General features: G+C 34.3%; 1 long non-coding RNA gene across 1 annotated transcript in view; it reads right to left on the reverse strand.

Annotated features, from left to right (window-relative positions):
- The window catches only part of LOC144287550 (uncharacterized), a 103,394-nt gene that overhangs the window by 64,517 nt on the left and 17,860 nt on the right, over nt 1-21,017 (reverse strand). Inside the window, exons 2-3 of the long non-coding RNA XR_013355333.1 lie at nt 13,455-13,518; nt 5,853-5,893 (exon numbers count right to left, since the gene is read on the reverse strand). This is a non-coding gene — a long non-coding RNA (uncharacterized LOC144287550). The remainder of the gene's footprint in view (nt 1-5,852; nt 5,894-13,454; nt 13,519-21,017) is intronic.

The raw sequence follows: 21,017 nt of genomic DNA on the forward strand, positions 1-21,017 counted from the left end.
GTTTCTCAGTGGGGAGATTAGCCTTATAGAATGCCACTGTACAGTCGATAAAAGGGGGTCTTGACTGATGAATCTCATTTCTATTCTTTCATTTTACAATGGAAATAACAATGTACGTATTTAACGAAGTGCGAGTTTACTTCTCAAACTCTAACACCAGTCATTCTCTTTCAACTCATATGTTCTTATTTTCTATTAATTATTTTATGCAATGAATTGCAAGCACTTATTTTTTGTTTTAGGCAGTTAATGTTTCTTCAGCTTCTCTGACCTTCCTTTCTGCATTTTTTCCATTCTTCCTGAAGTGAATATTTTTCTGTCATTGCGAGTTTACTCTCAATATGTGCTTATTTGAAAACATCATTAATCAGTGCTATTCTTCAAAAACAAAAAATAGTTTCACTGGGTATACGGTTTTATATTGACTTTTTCCCCACCATTTTGAACATATTATTTCAAAGTCTTCTGGGTTCTATTTTCTTTTGAGAAGTCCTTTGCCAGTCTAATTATTATCCCATGTGCGGTCATCTACATTGTTTTCTTTGATGCTCTGGTGTCCTCCTCTTTCTCTTTGTTTATCTGCAACTTTGTCCAAGGTTTCAGATGCATTTCTCCCCCAATTCATATCTCTTTCCTGTATTGCATTTTCTAATTAAGATGATTTGTGTTGTTCATCAATCTTGCAGTATTTTTATGTATGTCACTTCTACATTTCCCCTTGCCTACCCATTATCCTCTTCCTCATTCTTTCATTCTGGTTCTGCAACTAGAACTTCATTTTTGGATATTTCAGCAGTTTTCATGTTTCCCATCTCTTTTTAATCTGCTTCTTTTTACTTAACTTTGAATTTTAGTTTGCTTAATCTCTCTTCATGTGTGTTTAGTATATTTATTTTGTATACAGTTTTTACTCTTTATCTTTTCCTATTTGGAGCATTATTTAGTTTTTGACTTGAGATTTTCAGTTTTATTTATTAAATATATTCAAATAATATACCTGTTAGTGTTTGATATATTCTTTTGCTCCTTTTGTTCTTTTAATTGTGCTCATTTTGTTCCTTTAATTTTGGTCCCTTAATTTCTTTGTTCCTTTAATTTGTTCCTTTAATTATGCTTTTTTGTTACAGCTGGTAATTCCAATACATGAAGCCTTTGTGAAACTCCTCTTCAGTCTGTTTTTTTCTGCTGAATTTTGCTCATAAAAGCTGATTCCCTTTTGTGTTTTATAAATTTTGTTTTGGAACTCATGTTCCACAGAACTTTGTATAGGGACACTATGAGATATTCATTATTTTTTGTTTACTTCAATGATGTACGGGTTTGAGAATCCAAGTATCATCACATCACTGTCTTCTATCAATGATAAGTTTTTCACTTTTCATTGTTTCCGGTCTGATTTTTCATAGCTGAATGTGGTAAATTTGTTCAGCCAGGAGGTCCCAATCAGTCCAGCCTCCATGAAATTGCCAGGCCCCCAGTAATCATTTGAGATTGTTCTAAGGCTCCCTCTACATTTTGAGGGGTCTTCCTTTGTGGTGTCTTTCATCTAATCTCCCACTATTTGCTTTATTCACAGCCTTTAACTCTTATCTTTTATATCGGGTATTTGTAGGCCATATGTTAGGGTACAAAGATCTAGTAAGACCCATCTTGAGAAGTAGGAGTTCCTTAGCTCTCTCATACATTTTCAGATTTTCTCTTTCTCCTTGTTTTTGGGCCCCAGACGTATTCCACATTTTTTCATTTGAAAGATACACATTACTAGATGTAAGATATGCTCTTACATTTTTATAATTCAGAATTTTAAAATACACTTTACTAGAATTTTTTTTCTAGAAATTTAGCCTTTCATGCTAATGAAAATTTAATTCCTCACCCTAATGCCATTGTTTCTCAGGAGCACTACATTTAGCATTCCTTGTAGGGTCTTCCCAGGTCACAAATAACCTTCTCAGGTCTTTCTTAGCATGTGTCCTTTCCTGGGCATGCACATGGCATTTTAAATTCTGTAGTATAAGAGGCATCTTTAAATATCCTAATTTCCCAAAGAAACTACTTCCCCGGATAGAATTTTCTCTCAGGCTTTAGGTAAACTCCTGTATGTATATCTTAAATGTATTCTTTTGCTTCAGAGAGCTCTAAGATTTTGTTTACCTATCATATTTTCAGGCAGCGCCCCAATTCTTCTCTGTGAGGAACTAGTTCTGAGTTAGGCATATCAGAGATGAGCACCTTGTATCAATCCTTTGGGTAGCCCCCAGAAAGTTTAGAATAGAAGAACACAAAAATTTGCAAATAATATCTGTCCTTAATCCCTCTAAAACCAGGTTCCAGGGTTCCACACTGGGAATGTGGAGTGTGATCTTCAAGACCACTGGGAGCCAGGGACAGAGGGGGGAAAGGATAAACAAAAATACCAAAAGACTTCCCTACCATTTTCAGATTGCTTTTTATTGATTCGGTGTCCACTTCATTGCTGTAAGCCTGTGACTGTTTCTGTGATTCTGACAAAGTTGGTTCTGACAGTTTCTGTCTGTTTTTCAATGTTATTTTTCAGTGTTACTGTGGAAAAGCAAGAATCTGGAGCTTCTTGCTGCACCATTTTATAGACCTAGACCATTTGTGTTCAAGTACAGTAAACACAAATTGTTTATTATTTGCCAACATCAATTAAAAATATCAGGGTCAACAGGTTTTTTTCTACCTGCTATAGCAATTTTCTCACCAGTTTTAGGCTCCACTAAATGATTGTTCACTATTTTTCTAATAGTTTTTCTGCTGCTTTTCTAGCATCTGCCAATAATAGCTCAGCCCCAAAGCCAATTCCACATATTTTAGGTTTTTCTTATGGTAGCATCCTAATTATGACACCTATTTTTTTGTCAGTATTTGCTGCACAACAAAAATAAAAAAATCTCAAAATGTAGTGGCTTTAAAGAAACAGCATTCACTTAATCTCAATGTTGTAGTATGGCAGTTTGTGTTGGACCCAAGTGAATAGTTTGTTCACCTGTTCGCTCAGCTGGGCCCCCTCATGCTTTGGCAGTCAGCTGATTGGCAGGTTTGTGATGGACTCAACAGGGAGAGACTACATCAGCCCTTCATCATTTCTTTGCATTTCACAGGCTTCCTTGCTTGATCACATGGTTGCTGTGTTCCAGGAGAACAAGAATAGAAGCTGTAAGGCCACTTTCACTCTGGGCTTATAACTCAAGCACTGGCACTTCTATTTCATTCTATTAATGACAAGGCTGAATTTGAAGAATGGATACATTGACTACCCTTGAGTGGAGATGCATAACAGGTAGCCTATTGGAAATCTACCAAATCTGTGTGGACTTCCTTCTCTTTTCTTAATTTCTCTTCTTTAGGTCGCTATCTTTACTTCATTTTTAGAGTTATTATTTTCTCAGTTGGTAATTAGCGTTGTACCTTCTTCACTCTAGTTCTAGTCTCGTTTTTTCTAGGAATTTCATCCTGAGTATAGAATTAGCATTTATGGCAATTTTGTTTTTTTTTTTTTTTTTTTTTAATTTTTATTTATTTATGATAGTCACAGAGAGAGAGAGGCAGAGACATAGGCAGAGGGAGAAGCAGGCTCCATGCACTGGGAGCCCGATGTGGGATTCGATCCCGGGTCTCCAGGATCGCGCCCTGGGCCAAAGGCAGGCGCCAAACCGCTGCGCCACCCAGGGATCCCCGCATTTATGGCAATTTTGATAGAAAATATACACTAATGCAAGAAATACATTTTCATATCCTCAATATTTCATAAATTTTAACTAATCTAATGGGATTATTAATAGATTCTAACTAAATTTAAAAATCTATACACCATTAAAATGTTGAAAACCATAATTGCATTGGTAATACTATTTTCTGCCAAAGCTTCTTTCACTCCATTATTTTGAATAATGATCTCATCATTGTTTTCTACTCTTTTCTCTTTACTTCTCTCTCTCTCTCTCTCTATATATATATATATAGAGAGAGAGAGAGAGCATTTTAAATTCTGTAGTATAAGAGGTATAGTATATATATATATATATATATATATATATATATATATATATATATTAGCAAATTACCTTATTGTGTAACTGTGGGGTTGTTTGGTTAAGTAATTGTCACTAAGATTATTTATGAAATAGTATATGTGTGTATACAGTAGGTTGCTTTCATAAATAATGGACTGAAGTAATTGAATGTGATAACTAATTGTATCAACAGTTTTTGACACTTTGGCAACAGCATAAAATTACTATTTACAATATTTTATACTGAAGATAATTTTTTTGAACAATGTCATTTTCTGCAAACACCAGCTATACGGATACAGAAAATATTCTCAAATGCCAGTGTATACACCATGCTTTGTTGTTCCCCACAGGGGTTTGAATAGAGCTTTTAGAACAAAAAATGTTGAAACTGTATCATTAACTACCTTTTCTTTTCTCTTTATCCACCGCAGTAGTGTTAGAACATACCATTATACTTTTCATCATTTGTAATGCAAGTTTAAAAAAAAATAAGGTCTGATTCCTATACCATCAAATCCTACCAAAGAAGTAAATGTTAAAATATTTTATTTGGTTGACTTGTTTGTATGAATTCACATATTTTGATGACTTTAAATATTATAAGAATCTACAGAGCAAAATTCTAATCAAAATAAATTGCCAATTCTTTCTTTTAATTTATAAACTCATTTTTCATAGAATAAGTTCACCTAATTTAGTTAACATACAGTGGAAATCCATATACAAGAATTAAATTTGTCTTTAGGTTAAGAAACATATAACATATATGTGAGTTGTTAGAATTTAGTTTTTTTTTAATGACAAATATAAAACCTAATATAAAATAAAGCCCTATAGTTACTGAAATTTTTCATTAAATAATTAAATTGAAAGTATTGACAAGTTATATAGAAAATCGAAGTAACACAAGCCACAAAATTTCAACTACCTAAAGTTAATCGTTAAAATTGTTTCTTCTGGTATATTGTTGGTGATTATGATAAACATGATGTAAACAGGTACACAAATCTTTTATCAGTTACATAACATTCATCCAATTAATATTCTATATTTTAGATAGCATGTAATTACTAATGGCATAATATTTTATAACAATTTTATTTTATTTTTTAATTTTTATTTATTTATGATAGTCACAGAGAGAGAGAGAGAGAGAGAGGCAGAGACACAGGCAGAGGGAGAAGCAGGCTCCATGCACCAGGAGCCCAACATGGGATTCGATCCCCGGTCTCCAGGATCGCGCCCTGGGCCAAAGGCAGGCGCTAAACCGCTGCACCACCCAGGGATCCCCAATTTATAACAATTTTAAAGGGTAACATTATATCTAAGCTCAAATCAGCCCTATGTTTTCTGTTGCACGTGGCTTTCTCCATTTGTCGCAAATGATTACATTAAATTAAGCATCTGTGTCAGTCAGAGAAAGACAAATACCATATGATTTTACTCATAAAAGGAATTTAAGAAATGAAACAGAGGGAAAAAAAGAGACAAATCAAAAAACAGGCTCTTAGTTATACTCTGAGAAACCAGAGGGGAAATGGGTAGGGGAGATGAGTGAACAAGGTGAAGGGGAATAAGAATAGATTTACCTGAGGAGCACAGAGCAATGTATAGAATTGTTGAAATCACTATATTGTACATCTGACACTAAGTTAACACTGTATGTTATACTGGAATAAAATAAATAAATAAAATAGGTTTCTGTGGCTTTATGATGAAAATTTACTTCTAAATATTTTCCAGGATAAAATCATAAAATAAAATGATTATGATTTATCTATATAAAATATAATTACTATTTTTGATGCTTACCTTCTGAAGTAATATTGTTTTCTGAGGAGAACAGTCAAAATCTGAGGGAAAAAAAGAAGTGTGGGAGGCAAATAAATTATAATTTATCAGTGTTGTCAACTCTGTCCTAAAAAGAGGGCACCCAGACCAACTAATGACTTGTGAGTTATATCTGACAGACGGGTTCATTGCCCTATGATAACTTGATTATGCTTCCACTAAAATCATTGAAGCCAACTTTGTTTTGATACCACAGTCACTTCACTGTAACACTTTTATTGCATGGCAATTAATATTTAATATTAAAATTATCCAATAACCTTGTGTAATCTATATTCACAAGGTCAGATAATTGTTGACCATCAGAGTCAAAGGTAGAAATATAACTGGAAATCACAAAGCACTCGGTATGGTCATTTCTACTAGAGTATCATTGCTTTTAACCCCTCTCAGATGAAAAAAAAGATATATGTATGCATATTAACCATTTATATTCACATATTGTTAAGTATTTCTATATGAACCATCTATATCTATATTAGGCATGATTTAATATTGATGCCTCAAATCTAATCCCTTTAAATAAACATAATAATATGTACTTAAATATGCTCTTGGGACACAATTCAATTTTTATTCAGTGTTTTGTGTTCTTTTTTTAAAAAAAATTATTTAAATTTAATTTGCCAACATATAGTATAACGCCCAGTGATCAATTCATTGTGTGCCCTCCTTAATGTGTTTTGTGTTCTAAAACACTTTTCAAACTGCCTACGGCAAAGACTGGCTATGGCCTATCGAAATGTATTCTTCTTTCCATCTCCCTCTTGCACTCCCAGCTAAAAGACTACATCTTTGCATCCTAATCTTGACTGCTAAGTATAGTAGTAAGTATAGTAAGGTGACTTCTAGCTAGTCGGGAAGGAAAATTTTGGGGTGGGGCTTTTAGGAGACTTCTGAAAATGAAAACAGTCCTCTAGCACATCTTTCCTTTACCTTTAACCCTTTCCTCCAGTTGCCTGGGATTCAGACAAGATGACTGGATCACTAACACCCCTATGGGATCAGAGGGATAAAGGATCAAGTAATCCTAAAGCTAGAAACCTATGATAGAGAGTAAAACAAAAGGAGAAGCCTGGCGTTTTGATAACTCAGAGCTGCCACACTGACCCTGTTCTGCCTACATCCAGACTCCTTTTATGTGAACAAAGAATAAACTGCTATCATTTGGCCTTTATGTTTGGTTCAGCCAAGCCAGATGGTAATTGATACAGTTTTGAAAGTCTTTTGAATACAGTTTTCTTTCTTTCTTTCTCTTTCTTTCTTTCTTTCTTTCTTTCTTTCTTTCTTTCTTTCTTTTTCTTCTTCTTCTTTCTTTCTTTCTTTCTTTTTCTTTCTTTCTTTCTTTCTTTCTTTCTTTCTTTCTTTCTTTCTTTCTTCTTCTTTCTCTTTCTAAGAGAGAGTGCAAGGGAGAGAGGGAGGGACAGAGGGAGAGGAGAAGAGAGAGAATCTTAAGCAAGCTCTACACCCAGTACAGAGCTTGATGAGGGGCTCAATCTCACTGCCCTGAGATCATGACCCGAGCCAAAATCAAGAGTTGGATGCTTGGGTTCCCTGGGTGGCTCAGCAGTTTAGTGCCTGCCTTTGGCCCGGGGCATGATCCTGGAGTCCCAGGATCAAGTCCCACATCAGGCTCCCTGCATGGAGCCTGCTTCTCCCTCTGCCTATATCTCTGCCTCTCTCTCTCTGTGTGTATCTCATGAATAAATAAATAAAATCTAAAAAAAAAAAAAAAGAGTTGGACACTTAACTGAGTCATCCAGGTGCCCCTAGGTACAGTTTCTTAAACTAATTTTCATGATTGCTTATTATTTTGTCCCTCCTTGCATCCCCAAATAAAAGACTTCTTGGGGAAGGTCTTTAGAGTGGTTACTAAAGAGAAAGAGTAGTAAAGGGATGTGGGACTTGTAGGGAAAAGAGAACAGAAGCCAGGAGAGGTAAGGTGAGGAGAGGAAAAAGGAGGGTTGGGAGAGGATGGAGGGGGAAAGAGAGGAGAAGAGGAAGGGAAGGAGGAAGGGCGGTAGAAAAGAAGGAAGGAAGGGAGGGAAGGAAGGGAGGAAGGAAGGAAGGAAGGAAGGAAGGAAGGAAGGAAGGAAGAAAGAAAGAAAGAAAGAAAGAAAGAAAGAAAGAAAGAAAGAAAGAAAAAGAAGAAAGAAAGAAAGAAAGAAAGAAAGAAAGAAAGAAAGAAAGAAAGAAAGAAAGAAAAAGAAGAAAGAAAGAAAGAAAGAAAAAGAAAGAAAGAAAGAAAGAAAGAAAGAAGAAAGAAAGAAAGAAAGAAAGAAAGGAAGGAAGGAAGGAAGGAAGGAAGGAAGGAAGGAAGGAAGGGAACATGGAATTTAGAGTGATCTCTGGGAAACAGAGATAGTATCATATTATCAAGGAGGTGAGTAAATAAGAGTATATCTTGGAGACAAATGTAAAAAATGTTTACATAGCTTGGGCATTGTTGGAAAAGTCTTTTTCCTCTCTAAGAGTCTAGTTGCATGAGTGTTAGATCTTTTGTTACATTTTCACAGGTTCCTGAAGCTATGTTATATTTTTTTTTCAGCTTATTTTCCCTATTGTTTAGATTGGGTAATTTTTATTGTTCTATATTACCATTCACAGATTATTTCCTCTGTGCAGCTCTTGAACTCATTGATTTGTTTTTATATCAATAATTTGAATTTTCAGTTCTAAAATTTCCCTTTATATTTTCTTTATATCCTCTTTTTCCTTGCAGAAACTATTTTTCTATTGTTCTAAGTATATTTTAACTCTTCATTAATTGCAGTCACTTTAATTTTTGCCAAATAAATTTAACTCCTCTGTCACATCTGTACTGATCTTTTTCATTGTTTTCCAGGATTATTGAGATATACTTGACACGTAATATTTAAGGTGTACAATGTGATGATTTAATACAAGTATATTTTGTAAGACGATTACCACAATGAGGTTAGTTAACTCATCCATCACCTCACATAGTTAATGTTTTTTGTTTTTTTTTGTTTTTTTTTTTTTTGGTGGTGAGAGCTTTTCAGATTTACACTCTGCAATTTTCAAGAATATAATATTTTAACTACACTCACAATGTTGTACATTGGATCCCCAGAAATAATCTAAAATAGAATAGAAAGTTTGTATTCCTTGACTACCTTCACCCATTTCCCTCACCTCCGTATCCCTGACAACCACCAATAAATCCCTGTTTCAATGAGTTCAGGTTTTAAGATTCCACATGTAAGGAGCATCGAATAAAATACTTGTCTTTATGACATACTTCACTTAGCCTAATGCTCTCTAGTTTCATCCATGTTGCCACAAGTGTCAGGGTCTCCTTTTTTTATGGCTGAATTATATCCCACTGTGTGTGTGCATTTAGAAGGGTGTATATGTATGTATGTGTATACACACACACACACACACACACACACACATGCACATTCCATATTTTCTTTATCCATCCATCCATGATGGATACTTAGGTTATTTTCATAGCTTAGCTATTCTAAATAACGCTGCATCACAGGAGTGCAGATATCTCTTTAAAAAGAGTGATTTCATTTTGGATATATACCTAGAAGTAGGATTGCTGGAACATATCATAGTTCTATTTTTAATTTTTTGAAGAACCTCCACATTGTTCTCCACAGTGACTGCACAAGTTTACATTCCCACCAACAGTGCACAAGGGTTTCCTTTTCTCCACATTCTTACCACCACTTGTTATTTATTAGCTTTTTGATAATAGCCACTGTAGAAAGGTGTGAGGTGATATCTCATTGTGGTTCTAGTTTATATCTCCCTGAGGATTAGAGATGTTGAGAACATTGTCATGTACCTGTTGGCAACCTGTATATGTCTTTGGAAAAATGTCCATCCAGGTCCTCTGACCATTTTAAAAATTGGAACATTTGTTTAGTGCTATTAAGTTGTATGAGTTCCTTCTATATTTTAGATGATAATCCCTTATCAGATAGATGATTTGCAAATATTTTCTACCATTATATGGGTTGTTTTTCATTTCATTGATTCTCTTTGATATGGTTCTATTTGTTTATTTTTGCTTCTGTTGTTTGTGCTTTAGACGTCATATCTAAAAAGATCATTGTTGTGACAACATCAAGGAGATTTTCCCTTATGTTTGATTTAGTTTTATGGTTTCAAGTCTTACCTTTAAACTTCGATTTGCTTTGAGATAATTTTTGTGAGTGGTTAAAGATAGGTGTCGTTTTATTCTTTCACATATGATGATGCAGTTTTGCAAAGCCATTTATGAAAAAGATTACCTCTCCCTCATTTAATATTCATGGCTCCCTTGTCAGATATTAGCTGCCCATCTATGTGTGGGTTTGTTTCTCAATTCTCAGTTCAGTTTCGTTAATCTTTGTGTCAGTTTATATGTTAGTACTATCTGTTTTGATCACTCTAGCTTTGTAGTATAGTTTGAAATCAGAAAATGTAGTATCTCCAGCTTTTTTTTCCCTGTTTGTGTTGAGCTTGTTGTTTTGCTCATATGTGTTTTCTTCCTAAGTTCGTTTAGTTGTCCATGTGATTTTGTAATTCACTGAACTGCTTTAAGAGGATTAATATGAATTCTCTGGCTGACAGTTCATGGATCTCTAATTCTTTTGACTCCAGTGTTAGAGTTTTGTAAGTTTCCTTTGGTGGTGTCATGTTTTAACCCAATTGTCCGTAATCCATGTATACTTGTGTTGCTATCTGTGCATCGAGTTATGTAGTCTTCTCTTCCAGACTTTATATAAGTTCACTTTGGCAGGTAAAGACTTTCACTGGTCAGCTCATCTTGGGGTACTGGACAGGTCAGCCAGTAGTGTCTGTGGGCAGGTGAGATTTGCTATTGGTATGGTATCTCTCGTTGGGAAGGCTGATACTTGTGCTCTAAAGTTGGGAGGTGCCACAGGCTGGGCTCCACAGCTGGGAGAGGCTTCTGGCTGTGTTCTCTAGTCAAGTGGAGCCAGTACCTGGGCTTTGAAATAACAGTTTTTAAAAATAAAGATTGTATTTATTTATTCATGAGAGACACAGAGAGAGAAGCAGAGACACAGGCAGAGGGAGTAGCCGGCTTCTTGCAGAGAGTCTGATGTGGGACTTGATCCCAGGACCCTGGGCCAAAGGTGACACTCAACCACTGAGTCACCGAGGTGTCCCATGAAATAACTTATGGTCATAAAGAGTCACAGGCTGTATTTCCCTACAGCATGGTACCAATGGTTGGAATCTACTACTGGGCAGGCCTGTGGGGCATGGTCTGCAATTGCTTCCAATTAGGTGGAGTCTCAGGGTGTGATTCCCAACTAGATTGTGCTGCTAGCTAGACTTTGTGTTCAGGTAGGGGCATAGATCAGGCTTTACAGCAGGGCAGAGTCTTAGACCTTGCTCTGAAAACAAGTGTGGTCTCAGGCTATGTCCTGAAATTGTGAATTTGGGCTTTGCAAGTGAATCAGCCATAGCTGAGCTATGCTGTTGGGCATGGTTGTTGGCAGGGCTCTATGATTAGACATGGTCCCCTGCTTTACCCCCCACTGTGTGTGGCTGGAGACTGTGCTTCACATTTGGACTAACTGGCTGCCCAGTCTTCCGGATCAGGTGAGGCCATAGGCTATGCTCCACAATTGGATTGGGTCCCTGGCTGGAGACATCACAGGCTCTTCAGCAACTAGACAGGGCTGTAGGCTCAGGACTGCCTCTGGGTGGGTTTATTGGATGGGCTCCATCAGTTGCTCAGGGTCACTCTTCAGGCTCGTGTTTTATGTGGGGCCAGAGGTTATATTCAACTGTTGGGCAAGGCTGTTTCTTTGGCTCCTTGCCTGAGTGGGTCATAGAATATGCCCTGATGCTGTTGGGCATATGTGGTCACATGTCCCAATAGGTGAGACTAAACACTAGGCTCCACAGTTGGGCAGGACTGTGAATTGCTCCCCTGCCCAAGCAGGCCATGATGTCTTCTATGGCTGCTGGGCTTCTGTCCCCTCACTCTAACTTTACTTAATTACAAATTCACACAAAAATCAATATAGGACATGGATTACTTTAACTAGGCAGAAAGAGTATTGTCCACATTTCTTAAATCCCTGGACTACTGTTTCCTTGAATCCATCATGTCTCATGATCATGTTGATTTAGATTATTTCCATGGCTTGCCAATTCAGGGGTCATGGAGGAACCGATGTTTTGTTTTTCCAAAGCACCAAATCCAAGACTTTGCTATATATTATGTTAGGCAATGACCTGCATTATTTAAACAAACAAACAAAAACACAAAATATTTTCAAGAAACAAAGTCATTTGCCTCAGACACAGTGAAAAACAAGATAAAACAAAACACCTATTAAAAAAATTCAAAACACTGAGCCATGAGCCAAAGCATTAACCATTTTAAATTTCTTGCCACTGTTTCCTTTAGACCATGGTATCTGTGAATGAAATTTGAAGTCCTCTGATTCCATCTCCACCTACTTGGTCTTACTTGGTCTCTGGTCTCTGCATTCTTAATGACTTCCACTCCTAGCAAGACTCATGGATGTGAATTCTATGGCACACTGCTTGCTTATAAGATAGAGCTGCTATCGGACACTAATTGGAAACTTTATAACTATTCAACATAAAGATTCACTCCCTAGACAATCAAAAATTTAGAAGGCAAAAAAGAAAAAAAGAAAAAAAAATTTAGAAGGCAAAGAGATATTTATGGTTTGCTAGAATTTTGCCAAGTTACTCTCACTCTGAGACAACTGGCTACCTTATTTAAGATCAAGTTTTTTTGTTTTTGTTTTTTTTCAGATTAACAGGGTACATTTTGCTAATTTGCCTAGTAACAAGCATGCAACATAACATTGATCAAATATCTAGTTTACATGGGAGCGTTTTAAAAATAATATGCTTTGTTGCACACATATTTTACCCAAACATATACTTCTATTTCTAAAAAAAAAAAAAAGAGGCTGCCGAGTACGATTTACATTAGCATCCCACATACCTCATAGTCTCCATAGGTCTAGAATGTGCTATTAAAACGTGTCTTCAAGTTTAGCAAAGCATATCTTTAAAAATGTCAAACATTTGCTAAACTTAACGGGAAGTGATTTAGTAGACCTTTGGGTATTGCCTGCTTTTGGATAAAAGTTGTGTTGAAAGAAGCCAATAATAGATAGTAATATCTGAAAATGCTTTATACCTGTAAAGTTGAAAATGAGTTTAAACAGCTTTATTTTTTCTCACCATAACCTCTAGGATTCAGGGGAATTGCAAGTTCTTTTGGTTGAATTCTGCCAATTGACATAATTTATGAACAGAAGGGAGACTAGGTGCAAGTTAATACTTCAAAAAGATAGCTCAAAATGCATAACTTTCCTAAGGCAATAGGGTAGGGCAAACTGATCTTCAAATGACTCTTACTCAAAAATTCTCTCCTTTGCACTCTTGCAGGGTAGAACCATTTATTAACTTGGACGTATATCAACAAAGAAACATTATAGCTTATCTCTTAGTGGTGTAGAAACTTTTGCAAACGGGTCTCCAAATAGGGCAATACAAATACAGAGAAAAAGTTTTACCCACCTGGCACTTTCTCCAAATGTTGACTGGCTTGATTAATTTCAGGAATATCTTGAAAAGATCTTTCCTAGTTAAGAAATCAAAAAGAACCTCAATGTGTAACCATTTGTTTGGGGAACATTTTTTTCTCATGTTGGTGTTTCATGTGAGCTTAGCAATATAAACTTTAGATACATTATTTTTAGATAAGAAGTGAACATATAGAATGTTTATTTTCTGTACCCTAAACAATAAAGAATTTATGATACACAAATAATCATATATGATAGAAAAGTGATTTGTTAAATTTTGTTATTGGATCTCCCTATATTCTGTATATGAAAATGTGCAGATGGGAAATAAGACAATGCCTCAAGGAAAGAAGTGATGATGTTACTAAAAGCTCCAATATCATATATATGCTTTGTTGAAGAAAGAAAGGTAGAAAAAGAAAGAAATATTTCCATTCTGACTTTATTTTCTGTTATTAGACTCATATTGGTCTTCTGTAAAGTGAAAGAGAAGAATACTAGAAACAATGGACTACTTGTGCACTATTTAGTTCTTTGTGCGTGACCAAATTGATTATGCCACAACATTATAGTTGAATTCTAGTCCACTTAAAGGACAAAACCAATATGGTGGCTGTGATGTGTACCTGAACATTTATAAATTAGGTCCTTTTGAGCTCATATGTCTTTATCCCTGGTCAGTTTATATAATTCCAAATTTTGAATAGAAAAATATAATCATGTAAGTACACTAGAATTTTAAGTCCTGAATTTATATTCAATATTACAGAAAATATAGACATTGCACATAAATTTATGAATACTATAACGAATAGGAGTATAATGAAGTTGTTAGGTGTCAGAAAAATACTTAGACTCAATTCTACATCCAGTGGTAGCTCTATGATTCTGGGGGCATTGCTTTCTTAACACTTTACAGATAAACAAACACCTAATACCAAACTTATAAGATTGTAGGTGACTAAATAATACAAGGCCCAAATATGCTTAATCTACTCTCTGGCACAGAGTTAGCAATAAATAAATGTTAGCTCTTTTAAAATTCTCATATGACTGAAAGTGGAAAAATAATAAAGTTAGTCCTCTGCACAAGTTTAAATACATTTTTAAGCATCTCAGTAAGTGACATAATAATTACAGCTCATTAAGTTTTAGATATTTTGGTAAATTGTAAATTCAGTGACTTCTATAGAATGAAAAATATATGTTTAGTAAAGCCTACAGAGAGATTAAATATAGCATAGTTTAGTAAAAGTCAATTATGCAAATACCAAATTGAACTAAGTATTTAAATTAAATAGACCATAAAGTGTTCACCAGATACCTGCAGTGCTACCTTTTTTTTTTAATCTTCCCATTGAATTCTCTATCACAAGTCAGATATTTTTAACAAAGACCTTTCTTCCAGTTGCTCCATCTCATCTCTAAAATTTTTCTAACATTAACCATATTTCTAGAAGTTTTGGGCTAAAATTTACAAGTTTTTTCATTATTGACTAAAATACCAAACTCCCTCTTATCTTAGAAAAATTCTGTTTGACTTTGGCAAGTTATTTAAATTCCCTCAGACTGCAAAACTTGGGCTTAGAGCAGAAAACTCTTATTTATTCCAGTTCTAAAATTCCATGTTTTGCTCAATATGGAGACTTTCTATGTTTACGTATTTAAATAGGTGTGACTGTGACAATATCAAGACTAATCTTGGCCACCAATGACACTAGCTGGAGGGCCTAAACTCTTTTCTGGCATTATGTGTATGAGATTAGGTAGGTCATAATTACATTACTTTTAAAGAATAAAAAAGTATCCCAAACATTAAGATGAGTCTGAAAATGTTATTTACACTTGTTCTGCCCTTTCACTAAATGGAGATTAAAACACAATGCAGCATCACATTAATATAGTTCTGATTTTTAAATCCTTCTTAATAATAATGATAATAAAACTACTCCTTCATTCATCCTGTACTGTGCATTATACATGGTGCTTTACATATGTTAGCTCAGTTAATCCCATAGGCCACACTGAGTACTAGCATTTGCTGAGGCTTTCAGATAACATAAGCACAGGAATAGTTCTTTATAGCATTTATTTCTGACAATCACCTAAGAGTTAGGTGCTATGCAACTATTACCATATATACAGTTTCTTCTCCTGATGAACAAGAGAAATGCAATGTACATTTAACATGAAATTTTGAAATTTGGGGCCCAAACCACAGAGAGTTAAGAAATATATCAGGTGATAAGGAATTATAACTTTCTAGTAATAACAAAACCAAAAGAAACAAAATTTTCAAAGGAAATTTTCATTGTTTGCAATGATTAAACATCCAGAACACCTTTTTTAATTGCTGACTTTTTTCTGATCTTTTAAAAATCATGGATGTATTACTTTGCATATTGCCAAAAATCATGAAACTTCAAATTCAAAAATACACTTTGAGACTCAGAAAAAAGGAAGGAAATTACTTTGACTAGTAGCTGCATTTATGCATGGACGGTTATTATTTATTAGTAATTTGATTATTAGCATCTTTCAGTATATATATATCATGAATAATATGTAATGGTATATATAAAATATATATAAATATATTATCCTATAAATATATATATTTGAATGTACTTAATGATATACTTTCATATGTAAATTTAAATTCATGTTTCATCAGCCAACCAGATATCCCCCTGCTATAATTTTATTTTAAAAATATTTTTTGCTCTGTGATCAGCTTTGCCATTTTTATGCAACAGAAAAATTGCATTTTTAAAAACTAAGTTCTGTTTATGAGCTTTATATTTTTTATCCTCAGATAACTGTTTTACAAAAATCAAAATAACAAAGCAACCTATGAGAAACAGAGAAACAGAAGAAAAAAAAATGCTCAATATTCCAATACTCTAATTTTTCCAAAAATATTTTAGAATGTATTACTGAAAACCAACATCTTCTTCTCTGCTTGACAGTTTTATCTTTGATTCAGTTTTACTAAACATCATCCCCAGACCATGCAACACTGAGATTGTCTGCTTAAGTACCAAAGGCCAATAACAGAGTTATTTTGAAATATCAGTGCATCGCCAGGACTTTCATTTTCCTGTGGTCAGGCCAACCCAGTCTGGGACTGCCACTTATGTGGACCTGAGAGCAATGACTGGTTCCTGCTTCAGTCTGTTTTGGTAATAACTGTGCTTATGAAAAATTGATAAACAAAATAATGCCAGCTTTTTCTTTTAATTCATCTTATTGCATTGAAGCAGTTGAATGTAATAAAAAATGCAATTGGGATGTTACTGAGGACTTTTGTTTATACTGCAATTTTTATAAACTCCTATTTAATTCCTTTTAATAGTTTAGTTTGCCCAGTTTTATTGTAGAAATCATGGTAAAAATAAATGAAAGTTTGTGAAATGGTATAATTTTTCTTTAATAATATATCTTCCAAATAGATTAGCAGAAATGAAATTACTGGAAGAAGTATATGAATATATTAAAATGCATAATATATATTGCAATTTAGCTTCCAAATGAAAATGAACACATAATGCCATTGGAATTATTGACAGTTTTATAGACAAAACTGTACTAAGTTTTGGGTTTGTGTTTCATTCATTTTTCATTTACAGTTCACTACTGAATACCTGCCACAGGCCAGCCACTGTTCTCAGTTCTCTTGTGCTACTTCAACGGACTTTTCCTATGTGTAGGTGTGTAACCTCTGGGTTTGGCCTTTGTTTTTGAATTTTCTGCTCAGATTGGTTGCTCAGTTTCCTACTAAATGTATTTTTATTGTGTGGGTGTTTTATTTACATTTCTTTCTGATTAAAAACTCACAGTTTGTTAATCATCACAAGAGTATGTAATACAAAGCATGAAAGTCTCTAGTAGTAGTTCAAAAAGATCACTAGCAGCAGCTTTCCCCATATGCTTTTCAATATTTTAAAATGTGTTTTATTTAATGAACAGAAATATATAAATTAATATATAAAATTATGTCTACTAATACATATTTAAGCACTTACCAAGAAGTAGGCATTACTCCATGCATAAATAATATCTCACTTAATTCTTACATCCATGTGTGGTATATAGTTTTATTTTGTTCATAAGCTATTCTTTATTCTGATCTAATAGTATATGCTCACAAAACATTATTCTCTTTCTTCCACTCATTTAGTTTTTCTCAAAAAAGAAGTAGTCTGGATCATTCTTATGTTTTCCTTCCAATCCATTGTCATTGTATTAGTTCTACCTACTACCTCTTTCAAGAGTTTACTGTTTTCAAGAATCTTGTCCCATCCCAATTGCTAGCCTGACTCACCCAGCACTTGCTTAAAACTTTAAAAGTATCTTTACCCTTAGGGGCAGCAAAAGTTTGCTTTGGAAGCCAAATACTAGAATAGTATTTGTCAAATACCAAAGAGACAGGTTTTCCTCTTTGAACTTCAGCTATAAGTTATCTTAGTTATACTTGGGTAATCTGAATGACTTTGAATCTTATTGAAAAATAAAATATGAAAAAGTACAGAAGAGAAAAATCACAGAGAATAATATCTCAACATATCTTACCATATATATTTACCAATGGGGAATATAAAATATTTATAGAGCAAATACATTAGCTATATGCCTGTCCTATACACTACCTCTATTTTAATTTCTCTTGTAACTTCATTTTTAATGTGTTTAAATTAAAAGCATCATGTTCAGTTAATAATTTTTGTTAATGCACTTTCTTCTTTATGATTTTTCTGTAACATCATCATGTCAGTTATTGCCCTTGATGTTATGACCTGACTGTGTCAACTCATATAAACCTTGACTTAAAAAGCATTCTATAAAATTTCAATACTTCACACAGGTCAATATATTACGCACAGTAATTTTGAATGTTTTTGAAATTTTGGGAGGACTCAAAGTAAGGGACATATTACAGCATGCACTGAATGTAAAAAAGCTATATATAGAGAGAGCGTTCTCACAGCCAACAGCCAAAAAATGTCTGGTATTTTTTTTAAAGATCTTCCTTCCTTCCTTCCTTCCTTCCTTCCTTCCTTCCTTCCTTCCTTCCTTCCTTTCTTTATTTCTTTCTTCTTTCTTTCTTTAGAGAGGGAGAGCACACAAGTGATAGGAAGGTAGAGGGGAAGGAAGAGGGAGATAGAGAATCTCTCAAGCAGACTCCCCGCTCTGCATGAAGCCCGATGTAGGGCTCTATCCCATGCCCCCCAAGGCTACCACCTGAGCCAAAACCAAGAGTTGGATGCCCACTCAACCCAGATGCCCCTGAAAGTCTGTTTTTAACCTTCTACATTGCATAAATAAAGCCTCACTTCATCTCCATTTTTCTCCTTTATCAGAGTATACTTCTTCATTCTTCATAAGGAGGATTTTATACTATTCAGAAATCAATAATGTTTACTGCATACCATAGACCCGAGAACAGAAATCATGTTAAGTGACACCTGGATCTCAGAATAAAAACCAAAGGTAGAAGTGCCAACCAAGTTAGCATTTTCTTGTTTCTTGTACACGAGTCATAAGAAACTAATAATTTTAACTAAATGAGCTATATAATTAAGTCCATCTATCAAACAGAAATATTACTATTTTATGGGCTATATTATAAAGACCACAATAAAATAAAATAATACTATCATCAGGTTATCTTATCTTACCTAGGGCAACTGGTTCCCATATTCTCTTTAGAGAAAAAAAAAATGTCTTTTCTTTCCTAAACCACATATGATTTCTTAGAATTTTAAGAAATTGACTTGCTTCAGGCAAGCAATTCTGTATCTTTTCAGGCAGTCTGCTTAGTTTTCCTCTACATTAACTTTATTCTTAACAAAGCTTTTTCTTGGATATCTAAGATTTGGTGGAGAATAGACATACCAGTCCCCTCTAAGGGATTCAAATAAGTCCTTATTTTGGTAATGGCCCATTGTTGGACAATGACTCCATCCAGGAGAATGGGGTATTATGAGTGAACTGTGGCATGTGTGTCATATATAAAGTTAAGGACATGTGATTGACAACCACACTAGCTCCCCTCCACAAAACAAACCAAGAAACATGGATAGGAGAGAAAAAACTAAATTTAAATGTTCTAAATTTTGATTGTATGATGACTGTTTGACTCTTGAAATTTACTAAAATTTGTAGAATTTAAATAAAAAGAGCCGAATATTAGGATATGTAAATTATCTTCATTAAATCTGCTAAAATAAAGTGCAATTTAAAAGAAATGTATCTCCATATCCTAGCTGCATCACTGATTCATGATTTGCATTTACACTGAACCCCAGTGATTTCTACTTAGATTTTAGTCTCATTCTCCTGAGTGTTCATTTCAGTTCTCATCCATCCAGACATTTCCATTAGTCAAGAATTGTGGGTTGGTTGGCCTTTCCAGTAGATTGATCTCTCTTGAATTATGCATCAGAGAATTTTCTTAATATTGCTAGAATATCTATGGTGACCTTTTCTATTTTCTAGAATGGGTATAGGATATTTTTATATTTTGCATTTTTAATTATCTTAATTAATTTTTCCAGAAGGGGGAATTGAATTCACATATTCAGACCAGTGTTTTGACTTATATTCCCAATATTCTTTTATTACATATTTTGCAAAGGTCTATTCAGTATCTATCATTGCAGTTGATACTTGTATTAGCTTACTAGGGCTGCTGTAACAAAGTAGCACTGTTTGAGTAGCTAAAGCAATAGAATTTTTTTTTCTTGCAGTTTTGGAGGCTAGAAGTCCAAGATCAAAGCGTCAATAGGGTTGTTTTTCCTAAGATCTATGAGGGAAGGATCTGACACAGCTTATAGATAGTGGTCTTCTCTATTTGTCTTTACTCTGTGGGTATTTTTTGTTCAAATGCTTTTTTCTTACTAGGACACTGGTCATATTAAATTAGAATGACCTCATTTTATTTTAATCACTTCTTTGAAGATCCATCTCCAAATATAGTGATATTCTGAGGTACATAGGACTGGGACTTCAATGTACAAATTCCTAAAGAGGCAAACTTTAGCTCGTAACAATACCTTCAACTTAAAAAAAAACATATAATCAGTGATATTAATATATCATAAATATTGGGATGGATTTTAGATGTACCAGCAAAGTAGTGAGAAAAACTACTTAATGGGAAGATTCTATTTCTAACCAAAATAGATTATTTTGACTATTATCAGAAGCTCCTATTGCAATATCATACCTTGCTTTTTATACACCCATTTTGTTGTCTTGTTCATTCAACTATCCTTTCCAAAAGAAGTATAAAATTGTAAGCATTTAATGTGCAATAGGAAAAAGACAAATGCAGATTTATATTTATTTTGGTACGTTAAGCCATTTTGGAAATATGGGGAGAAATCATATGCCACGGACAAAAGAATCATATAAAAGGAACTAAATACTGCAATGTACATGTGATATGCCATAACTATTTTAAGTCTTAAATTTAACACCACGATGTTTATTGACACTGCAAGCACCAGCTATGAAAAGAACATGATCTTATACTCAGCTTTTATTCCTCTTC

The sequence above is a fragment of the Canis aureus genome, chromosome 17, assembly GCF_053574225.1.
Source record: "Canis aureus isolate CA01 chromosome 17, VMU_Caureus_v.1.0, whole genome shotgun sequence".
Lineage (NCBI taxonomy): Eukaryota > Metazoa > Chordata > Mammalia > Carnivora > Canidae > Canis > Canis aureus.